Source organism: Oncorhynchus tshawytscha, linkage group LG23 (assembly GCF_018296145.1).
Source record: "Oncorhynchus tshawytscha isolate Ot180627B linkage group LG23, Otsh_v2.0, whole genome shotgun sequence".
In the NCBI taxonomy this organism is placed as follows: domain Eukaryota; kingdom Metazoa; phylum Chordata; class Actinopteri; order Salmoniformes; family Salmonidae; genus Oncorhynchus; species Oncorhynchus tshawytscha.
The window spans coordinates 1,443,149-1,454,329 of NC_056451.1; the positions used below are offsets into that span (position 1 = coordinate 1,443,149).

Here is an 11,181-nt window from a genome sequence, read left to right on the forward strand (position 1 = left end):
TTCATCTGATGAGGAGAGAAGGATCTGAGGACCAAAATGCGGCGTGGTATGTGTTCATCATGAATTTTAATAAAGAAAACACTGAACACTGAAACACTATACAAAAACAATAAACTAAATAACAACCGTGAAGCTAATGCGAACTGTGCTGAAACAAGCAATCAACATAGACAATCACCCACAAACAAACAGTGCAACCCAGGCTACCTAAGTATGATTCTCAATCAGAGACAACTAATGACACCTGCCTCTGATTGAGAACCATACTAGGCCGAAACATAGAAATCCCCAAATCATAGAAAATCAAACATAGACTGCCCACCCCAACTCACGCCCTGACCATACTAAATAATGAATACAAAACAAAGGAAATAAAGGTCAGAACGTGACACTAATTATGTGTGTAGTTTTAGTCAGTAAAATTATATATCTGTGAGTGTAGTTTTAGTCAGAATTAGGGTAAAACAATGTATATGTACAATATGTCTTTATCGTATCTTAAACACAGACTGTCTGAGCAAAATTCGGTACCGACCTGACTAGAGATTTGGGAGAGGACAGGGAGTACGTCTCAAGGTCTCCCTAATCTTTGTCGGCTGGGTAGTGATACAGTATGTGCGTAGGATACCTACTGTTTGTGTGTGGAAGTATGTGCGCAGCAATAAAATGGATGTTTTTCTATTATTTAGTTTAGAACGTTCTCGTGAATAAACTGTACTGACCTTTTGCATAAGCTGAGTCTTTGACTAATTATTATTAAACCCATGGTTTTATAAACCTCAGGGATTTTGTCAAAGCTATTGATTGATTGTTATTATCATTGGGATTGAAAATTCTCGTGACACCCATTGATCATTAATGCCCTACTACAGAAAAAAACACAATTTCCATTGATCGTTAGTACTCTATTGGCTTTTAGTCCTCTTGACCGTAAGTACTCTATTGGCTTTTAGTCCTCTTGACCGTTAGTACTCTATTGGCTTTTAGTCCTCTTGACCGTTAGTACTCGATTGGCTTTTAGTCCTCTTGACCGTTAGTACTCTTTTGGCTTTTAGTCCTCTTGACCGTAAGTACTCTATTGGCTTTTAGTCCTCTTGACCGTTAGTACTCTATTGGCTTTTAGTCCTCTTGACCGTTAGTACTCGATTGGCTTTTAGTCCTCTTGACCGTTAGTACTCTTTTGGCTTTTAGTCCTCTTGACCGTAAGTACTCTATTGGCTTTTAGTCCTCTTGACCGTTAGTACTCTATTGGCTTTTAGTCCTCTTGACCGTAAGTACTCTATTGGCTTTTAGTCCTCTTGACCGTTAGTACTCTATTGACCTCTCGTCCTCTGCATTGTGTATTTATCTTCTAAATATTCTTACACTCCCCCCTAGACCATTTTAAAAATAAATATACTTTAAATGTATTTTTAGAAAACAATAGAAAACATGAAAAAATAGAAAGTATAAAAAACATTAGCAGTAAGCATAAAATCATTCACATTAAACACCTTGCATTTCTATAAAACACAAAGGGCATATTCTACTTGCTTTACAATAAGAAATAGATTTCAAACAAAGTTATATAAAATAAGTATTGACATGTGTAATGATGATGTCGCTTACGATTCCTACCGCATCATGTATAAGCAGGAAGACAATAATATTAAATTGTCCAATTAGCAAGTATTTTAAAAGTGACCAGCTCTTCCACACTAGTATCAGTCCCACATAGATAACTATTAGAAATTATGTTTGGACAGTCTGCCGGTAGTGAGGAATTCTTCTTCTGTTCCACTGGTTGATAAGGACTTCACTAATGAACACTTCACCGTTGATCTTGTATCATGTCAAGTACAGTCCTTGGGTCAAGGAATATTGCTTCAGCTTCAGATGGTAATTCTCATAACCTGCAACAAAGGAAACAAAAGAGTGAAAGTGACATGTCCTTGTTTCAAGAGAAAATTATATTTCACATAGATTTCCCTAAGTAAGCATGTCCCAATGTTCAGGAAAAAGTTGGACATTTCACCTAGATATCCCTAATATGATGACTGCGATATACAACATAGAAGCTTATCAAGTTTTGATCATCTTACTATGCTTCTTCACCCGAGATTGGCCCCCGATTGCTAATCAATCAGTTCTTTATTCTCCAGGCTCCACTTTGTTATCAAAATGGACAACCTTGCAATGAGTGACATGTATTCATTGTGATTTTCCCTGGACTTTAACTCGTTATGAGCAAAACTTGATAAGGACCTTCTCATTTTGTCCCTAATGTGTCTGTTACATATTTTTTTTACCATCACCCACTGTCTTGGTATTACGTCATGTCCCCCCTCGGGAGTTATTCCCCACGACTCTTTTTCTGTCTACGATTTCTCAAATCAGAATTTTAGCTGTGTGCTGTGCAGTTCCATTCTTAGTAGGGTAGGCTTCAGTCCATCGTGAGAAACAATCAAGAACGACCAGCACATCTTCGTGTCCTTTACATTTGGGCAGCGTGAGGTAATCAAGCTGTAGATGTCTGAAGGTTCCTGGTGGGACAGGCGCTCGTCGTGTCTGTACTTTTACTCGGCCCTTGGTGTTGTTTTCCATACAAATGTTGCAATTCGCCACAACAGCCTCAGCCTCTTTCTGCACACCAGGATTCCACCATTTGCCCACAAAAACAATAAACAATATTGTCCACACCTATGTGTCCCAAAGAGTGGATCTGTGTCACCAGGTAGGGTAGGAGTGCATTTGGCGCTACACATCTCCGGTTGTATTTCCACACACCTTCTTGATTGAGTTTGCATCCTGCAGCCATCAATTCCCACACTTCATCTTTTGGTGCACTGCTTGGCATGTCTCTAATGTGTTGCAATGTATCCAAGATGTATGTCCTAATCAGTTTAGGTGACAGAGATGTTCTCTTGATATTTGCCTTGGCAGCTCTGTCAGCCAGATCATTACCTTTACTCTCGTCGGTAAAGAGTTTTCCATGTGCTTTCATTTCCAAAATTCAACTTGTCCAATAACTGGAGAGCATTCAGTAGAACCATCCCCTCTGGTCCATTCTTCACAGGAACTCCCATGAATCGTCTGTTTTTCCATATTTTCCCAAAATCATGGGTAACACCAAAAGCATACCTTGAATTTGTGTATTTATTAGCTGTTTTTCCTTCAGCTTGTTTGCATGCTTCTGTCAATGCCACCAATTCTGCCACCTGTGCTCATGTTCCTGCAGGTAACATGCCTGTCACTATCACATTGTCCATTGTAGTAACTGGCCAGCCTGCCATCCTCACACACTGCTCCACAATTCTTGATCCGTCTGTGTATAAGATAAACGCAGGGTTTTCCAACGGATGACTCTTAATAAACCCATCAGAGAGCTGATCCAAAACCAACTCACAACAGTCGTGTTCTAGTAATGTGGTTTCTGGAGGAAGCATCAGAGTAATTGGATTACATGGTGTAGTGAGATGATGATAGGAGCCTCCAACACAGTTGACCATTTGTTCCAACAATCAGTATGAACAACATGTCAGCAGAATGTGTCTTTTCAACTATACCCATGTCCCATATTTTAATACCCATGTCTCATGGATGTTTCAACAGTTTTGACAATTCATCCAACTGTTTTGGAGATGCTGATTTGTGTGTGATTACAGTCACCAGAGGTTTGTCTTTACTTCCTTTTACAGCCTGTGTTCTGGTTGGCCTAAGACATTGTTCGTCACCGCTGTCAGTATTTGTTGACTCAATGCCAGGCAATGCTGACCAGATGCTTGAAACCCGATCTGCAAGCGCAACTCAGTGTGAGGGTAGATTGAGGGAACAAAGGGTCCACATGTTGGAGCCAAGTCTGTTTTTACGACCCTTATTTGTTCACCAAGCGCTCTCAAACGATCTTTATCTCTCTGCAATGTCTTGTCATGATTCCCCGGGAAATAATTTCTCATCCCGTTTTCTTACTTCGGCTAAAGCAGTTAAAGACCAACGTGTCGTTGTCAAGGAGTTAGACATTCTCTGTAACGGCTGTCGTTGGTGGAAAAAGAGGAGGACCAATGCGCAGCGTGGTAAACAACTGAACACCGAACAAAACAACAACGTGAAAAAACGAAACAGTCCCGTAAGGTGATGAAGAAACACTAAACAGAAAATAATCACCCACAACTAAAATGGGGAATAGAGGCTAACTTAGTATGATTCTCAATCAGAGACAACGAACGACACCTGCCTCTGATTGAGAACCATTTTTATTTTATTTTTTTATTTTACCTTTATTTAACTAGGCAAGTCAGTTAAGAACAAATTCTTATTTTCAATGACGGCCTAGGAACAGTGGGTTAACTGCCTGTTCAGGGGCAGAACGACAGATTTGTACCTTGTCAGTTCGGGGGTTTGAACTTGCAACCTTCAGGTTACTAGTCCAACGCTCTAACCACTAGGCTACCCTGCCACCCCATACCAGGCCAAACACATAAACACAACATAGAAAAAAGAACATAGACTACCCACCCCAACTCACGCCCTGACCAAACTAACACAAAATACATAATAAAGGAACGAAGGTCAGAACGTGACATTTTCTGTATTTTTCCCCAAATCTCTTGCCTACACCTTTCTACTTTGAAATGGTTCTTCATATCACTAGACAATGAATTTAAAATCTGTTTCATGCTCACATCCATAGGAGCTGTTCCACCCTTCTCCAGAGTGATTCTCACTTAACAATGGCATTGCATTAACTTCAAAAGTTGTATAATATATATCTTTATGTTTTTATACAGTACACTACCGTTCAAAAGGTTGGGGTCACTTGGAAATGTCCTTGTTTTTTTTTAAAAAGCACATGTTTTGTCCATTAAAATAACATCAAATAGATCATAAACACAGTGTAGACATTGTTAATTTTGTAAATTACTATTGTAGCTGGAAACCGCAGATTCTTTATGGAATATCTACATAGGTGTACAGAGGCCCATTACCAGCAACCATCACTCCTGTGTTCCAATGGCACGTTGTGTTGGCCTGAGTATCGGGAGCATCAGCATTTGTGGGTTTGATTACAGGCTCAAAATGGCCAGAAACAAAGTACTTTCTTCTGAAACTCGTCAGCCTATTCTTGTTCTGAGAAATGAAGGCTAGTCCAAGCGAGAAATTGCCAAGAAACTGAAAATCTCGTACAACGCTGTGTACTACTCCCTTCACAAAACAGCTCAAACTGGCACTAACCAGAATAGAAAGAGAAGTGGGAGGCCCCGGTGCACAACTGACCAAGAGGACAAGTACATTAGAGTGTCTAGTTTGAGAAACAGATGCCTCACAAGTCCTCAACTGGCAGCTTCATTAAATAGTACCCGCAAAACACCAGTCTCAACATCAACAATGAAGAGGTGACTCCGGGATGCTGGCCTAGTATGCTCACAACAGCATTTCTGGCCAACTTCATCGGAGTCCACCTGTGGTAAATTGAAATGATTGGACATGATTTGGAAAGGCACACACATACGCACACACACACATAAGGTCCAACAGTTGTCAGAGCAAAAACCAAGAAGGAATTGTTCATAGGGCTACGAGACAGGCTGTCTGTTGAGGCACAGACTGGGGAAGGGCATCGAAACATTTCTGCAGTATTGAAGGTCCCCAAGAACATAGTGGCCTCCATCATTCTTAAATGGAAGAAGTTTGGAACCACCAGGACTCTTCCTAGAGCTGGCCGCACAGCTAAACTGAGCAATCGGGGGAGAAGGGCCTTAGTCGGGGAGGTGACCAAGAATACAATGGTCACTCTGACAGAGCTCAAGAGTTCCTCTGTGGAGATGGGAGAACCTTCCAGAAGGACAACTATCTCTGCAGCACTCCACCATCAGGCCTTCATGGTAGAGTGGCCAGACGGAAGCCACTCCTCAGTTAAAGGCACATTAGAGCATGCTTGGAGTTTGCCAAAAGGCACCTAAAGACTCTCAGACCATGAGAAAGAAGATTCTCTGGTCTGATGAAACCAAGATTGAACTCTTTGGCATGAATGCCAAGCGTCACGTCTGGAGGTGCCTGGCACCATCCCTACGGTGAAGCATGGTGGTGGCAGCATCATGCTATGGGGGTGTTTTTCAGTGGCAGGGCCTGGGAGACTAGTCAGGATCGGGAGAAAGATGAACGGAGCAAAGTACAGAGAGATCCTTGATGAAAACCTGCTCCACAGCGTTCAGGACCTCAGACTGGGGAGAAGGTTCATCTTCCAACAGGACAACGACCCTAAGCACACATCCGAGACAATGCAGGAGTGGCTTTGGGATAAGTCTCTGAATGTCCTTGAGTGGCCCAGCCAGAGCCTGGACTTGAACCCGATCGAACATCTCTGGAGAGACCTGAAAATATCTGTGTATCGACACTCCCCATTCATCCTGACTGAGATTGAGAGGATCTGCAGAGAAGAATGGGAGAAACTCCCCAAAAACAGGTGTGCCAGGCTTGTAGCGTCACACCCAGTTCGATGCCAAAGGCGCTTCAACAAAGTACTGAGTAAAGGGTCTGAATACTTATGTAAATGTTATATTTCTTATATTTATATATATATATATATATATATATATGGGGGGTGGGGAATAATTTAATCAATTTTAGAATAATGCTAACTTTAGACCGTCCCCTCGCCCTTATCCGGGCGCAAACCAGGGACCCTCTGCACACATCAACAACAGTCACCCACGAAGCATCGTTACCCATCGCTCCACAAAAGCCGCGGCCCTTTTCCGCAGAGCAAGGGGAACCACTACTTCAAGGTCTCAGAGCAGGTGACGTCACCGATTGAAACGCTATTTAGCGCGCACCACCACTAACTAGCTACAGTGCCTTGCGAAAGTATTCGGCCCCCTTGAACTTTGCGACCTTTTGCCACATTTCAGGCATCAAACATAAAGATATAAAACATTTTTTTTGTGAAGAATCAACAACAAGTGGGACACAATCATGAAGTGGAACGACATTTATTGGATATTTCAAATTTTTTTAACAAATCAAAACCTGAAAAATTGGGTGTGCAAAATTATTCAGCCCCTTTACTTTCAGTGCAGCAAACTCTCTCCAGAAGTTCAGTGAGGATCTCTGAATGATCCAATGTTGACCTAAATGACTAATGATGATAAATACAATCCACCTGTGTGTAATCAAGTCTCCGTATAAATGCACCTGCACTGTGATAGTCTCAGATGTCCGTTAAAAGCGAAGAGCATCATGAAGAACAAGGAACACACCAGGCAGGTCCGAGATACTGTTGTGAAGAAGTTATAAGCCGGATTTGGATACAAAAAGATTTCCCAAGCTTTAAACATCCCAAGGAGCACTGTGCAAGCGATAATATTGAAATGGAAGGAGTATCAGACCACTGCAAATCTACCAAGACCTGGCCGTCCCTCTAAACTTTCAGCTCATACAAGGAGAAGACTGATCAGAGATGCAGCCAAGAGGCCCATGATCACTCTGGATGAACTGCAGAGATCTACAGCTGAGGTGGGAGACTCTGTCCATAGGACAACAATCAGTCGTATATTGCACAAATCTGGCCTTTATGGAAGAGTGGCAAGAAGAAAGCCATTTCTTAAAGATATCCATAAAAAGTGTTGTTTAAAGTTTGCCACAAGCCACCTGGGAGACACACCAAACATGTGGAAGAAGGTGCTCTGGTCAGATGAAACCAAAATTGAACTTTTTGGCAACAATGCAAAACGTTATGTTTGGTGTAAAAGCAACACAGCTCAGCACCCTGAACACATCATCCCCACTGTCAAACATGGTGGTGGCAGCATCATGGTTTGGGCCTGCTTTTCTTCAGCAGGGACAGGGAAGATGTTTAAAATTGATGGGAAGATGGATGGAGCCAAATACAGGACCATTCTGGAAGAAAACCTGATGGAGTCTGCAAAAGACCTGAGACTGGGACGGAGATTTGTCTTCCAACAAGACAATGATCCAAAACATAAAGCAAAATCTACAATGGAATGGTTCAAAAATAAACATATCCAGGTGTTAGAATGGCCAAGTCAAAGTCCAGACCTGAATCCAATCGAGAATCTGTGGAAAGAACTGAAAACTGCTGTTCACAAATGCTCTCCATCCAACCTCACTGAGCTCGAGCAGTTTTGCAAGGAGGAATGGGAAAAAATGTCAGTCTCTCGATGTGCAAAACTGATAGACATACCCCAAGCGACTTACAGCTGTAATCGCAGCAAAAGGTGGCGCTACAAAGTATTAACTTAAGGGGGCTGAATCATTTTGCACGCCCAATTTTTCAGTTTTTGATTTGTTAAAAAAGTTAGAAATATCCAATAAATGTCGTTCCACTTCATGATTGTGTCCCACTTGTTGTTGATTCTTCACAAAAAAATACAGTTTTATATCTTTATGTTTGAAGCCTGAAATGTGGCAAAAGGTCGCAAAGTTCAAGGGGGCCGAATACTTTCGCAAGGCACTGTAGCTATTTCACATCCATTACAAACCAAATTTGGTAAAAGTCAAGGGGTCTGAATACTTTCCGAAGGCACAATAGATAGCAATATCTATACCACAACGCTGCTGTGAGCATACTAGGCATTCTATATTATACTACAACATCAGTCTAAATGAATATGGATGTTGTGTTGGCTGATTCTTCCAAGCAGCGTGAACCTCGTTTTGTGTTGGGCAATGGCAGCAGACCTTTAACTCATAGACTATACACTTTGGCTCTTGCCAGCCATGTGCAGTCTTTTTCTCATCTGAGTCAGATGATGTTGAGCTTGAACGTGTTCCTGGCTGAAAGCTTTCATCCAATGGGTCTACAGGCCTAACAAAATATATATATATATATATATATATTAAAACTGCAGTAAAAGTGCAGTAACTGCTGTCAACTGTGCTATTTTGGATGCAGTGATTGCAAAATAATTGCAGTTATACTGCACTCTGACTGCAATTTTTTTCCTAAGAGCAGCAGCATGATTCGTCTGTAGGACATACACTAGTCAGTCAGTGATTAGCCAACATTTTACTACTTTTAGTTCATCAGTACACACTCAAACACTGTACTATATTCACCCATCCTCCTCGTGTCAATAGATAATGCATACTAAACTTCACAAATTTAAACCACCACTCCCTCCTTACTAATAACTCAGATTTTCTTCAATTTAGACTTCAAGCTTTGCATAAACAATCAACTAAGCCTCCATAACACAGAAAAACTACTTTATAAGTTATAGTCTACTTATAAAACACACCAACTATGACCAGCGAGACACAGACCATGTTTATGCCTACCTCCAGTATATTTATTTGCTCATCATGGAGTCATGGAAAGATTTAGCAAAGGGTCCTGGTGCTTAGCTCGATGTTTATGCTGCTATAGATGTTGATGGAATTGGACTCTGAATAGAACACATAGGCCAGTCATGTTAGCCTCTGCGGTAGTTAGTTAGCTAGCTAACGGTTAGATATGGTCCGGTAGTCTGTAGCTAACGTAACCGAACATAGCTAATGTTAGCTTGCAAAGTTACAAATGACATCGCCCGATTAGCTGGCTAATTACAGTGATTTGCTTTGGAATGTCTAGCCAGAATGAAAGCAAACTAGATTTGGGTTTAGATAAACAAATATAGTTAGCTAGCTAAATTATCTACTTTACCTCTGCTTGACTTCTTAGTAAGGTAACCAATGAAATGTTACCCCAACAGCCTGTGGTTGCTTGTAGTTTGCACATCTAAGTACTGAGCACCACACCATGACAAAATGTTACAGTTGTTCTCTACACAAAAATACAAAATAAATAGTTATTTACAAGCTGACGTTCTATGGATGAATGGCTAATCCAGGGAGTATCATTAGCTAGCTACCTTTTGATACCCATTCTCAATTGGATCCACCTTGACAGGGGCGGTACTACATCGTGAAATCTCAATGAATTATGAATATTGTGGTTTGCTTACAGCCAGGAAATTTAGATGGCCCATTTCGACCAGTGAGATGCAGAAATGCTCGTATTTGCGTGTAGGGAGGAAATTCTCGATTTTTATGACACATATATGTTAATAGCATATTAATAGACATTTACAGGGAAAGAGCAGCGATGAAATTTCCCTTTAAAGTCAGGGTTATGGCTAAGGTTAGGGTTGGGGTTAGGATTAAGGTGAGGTTTAGGGTTAGAGGTTAGGGAAAATAGGATTTTGAATGGCAAACAATTTTAAGTCCCCACAAGGATAGTAAAACATATGTTGTGTGTGTGCGTGTGGGTTCATGTGTGTGTGTGTGTGGCAAAGACATGCCTTTGATAGCAATTTGACTGAACTCAATGTCATTCCGTTTTCACCTCTTTTCCCCCATTTCCCCTTACTTTCTCTCTATCCCTCCATCTCTCCCGTGTGGCAGCTGTAATTGCCTGGCAGACAGAGTGTTGCGTTGCGTCTGTAATTACACAGGAAAAGCCAGCTCTCCTTTGAGCTCCGGATTAGCAACTCTCTTTGTGAGAGGACAGAAAGAGGCACAAAAGGAGGCAGATTTAAGTATCACACAGAATCCAAGTTACGAAGTGTTTTTTTCCCCTTTCAGTCTCCCTTCTCCTTGAGTTTGACAAGCGTCTTGGAGATATCACGATAGAGGCAGGAAGGGAGCCCTGAAGCCCCAGACATTCAATCCCTTCAGCACCGGCCTGCACGCATGCACACACAAACACACACACACACACACTGCCTGCCTTTCTCTCGCCAGACAAAGCTCCAAACCAAGCTACTGAACCCCCCCACACACACACACACATTATACAGTATGTAAGAACACAGTCACACATTCAGTCAGTCAGTCATTCAGTCACTCAATCACTCACTGACTCACTCACTGACTCACTCACTCACTCACTCACCATCTTCATTCGTTTGTTGTAAATTTAAATTTATAACTGTATAAAATGGGCACACACACTTTTACATAACACCCACATCCAAATCCTCACAGAGTAGACCCTGTAGACGGTTGCATTCATTGTTGGAGTGATTTGCTGTTGTGGCTTCCAGCCTGTTGTTGAGTTGGGTTGAGTGTACTCTGGCCGGTAATACCTGGGTCTGCTGGAGAGTTTAGCTCCATGTTCTCTCCCAGGGTGAGTGTGTAAGGGAAACTCCTGGTGTGTGGCGTGGGTGGGCCACACAGAGAAGCTTTGCCCAGGGCTATGTGTGT

At 41.7% G+C, this 11,181-nt stretch overlaps 1 long non-coding RNA gene across 1 annotated transcript; it reads right to left on the minus strand.

The window, feature by feature from the left end:
* Positions 1-383: 383 nt before the first annotated feature.
* On the minus strand, positions 384-9,961 carry LOC121840571. Its single transcript, XR_006079695.1, has 3 exons — positions 9,641-9,961; positions 9,277-9,383; positions 384-1,892 (listed from the first exon to the last, which is right to left on the minus strand). It is a non-coding gene; the product is annotated as an uncharacterized LOC121840571 (long non-coding RNA).
* Between the last annotated feature and the right edge of the window lie 1,220 nt (positions 9,962-11,181).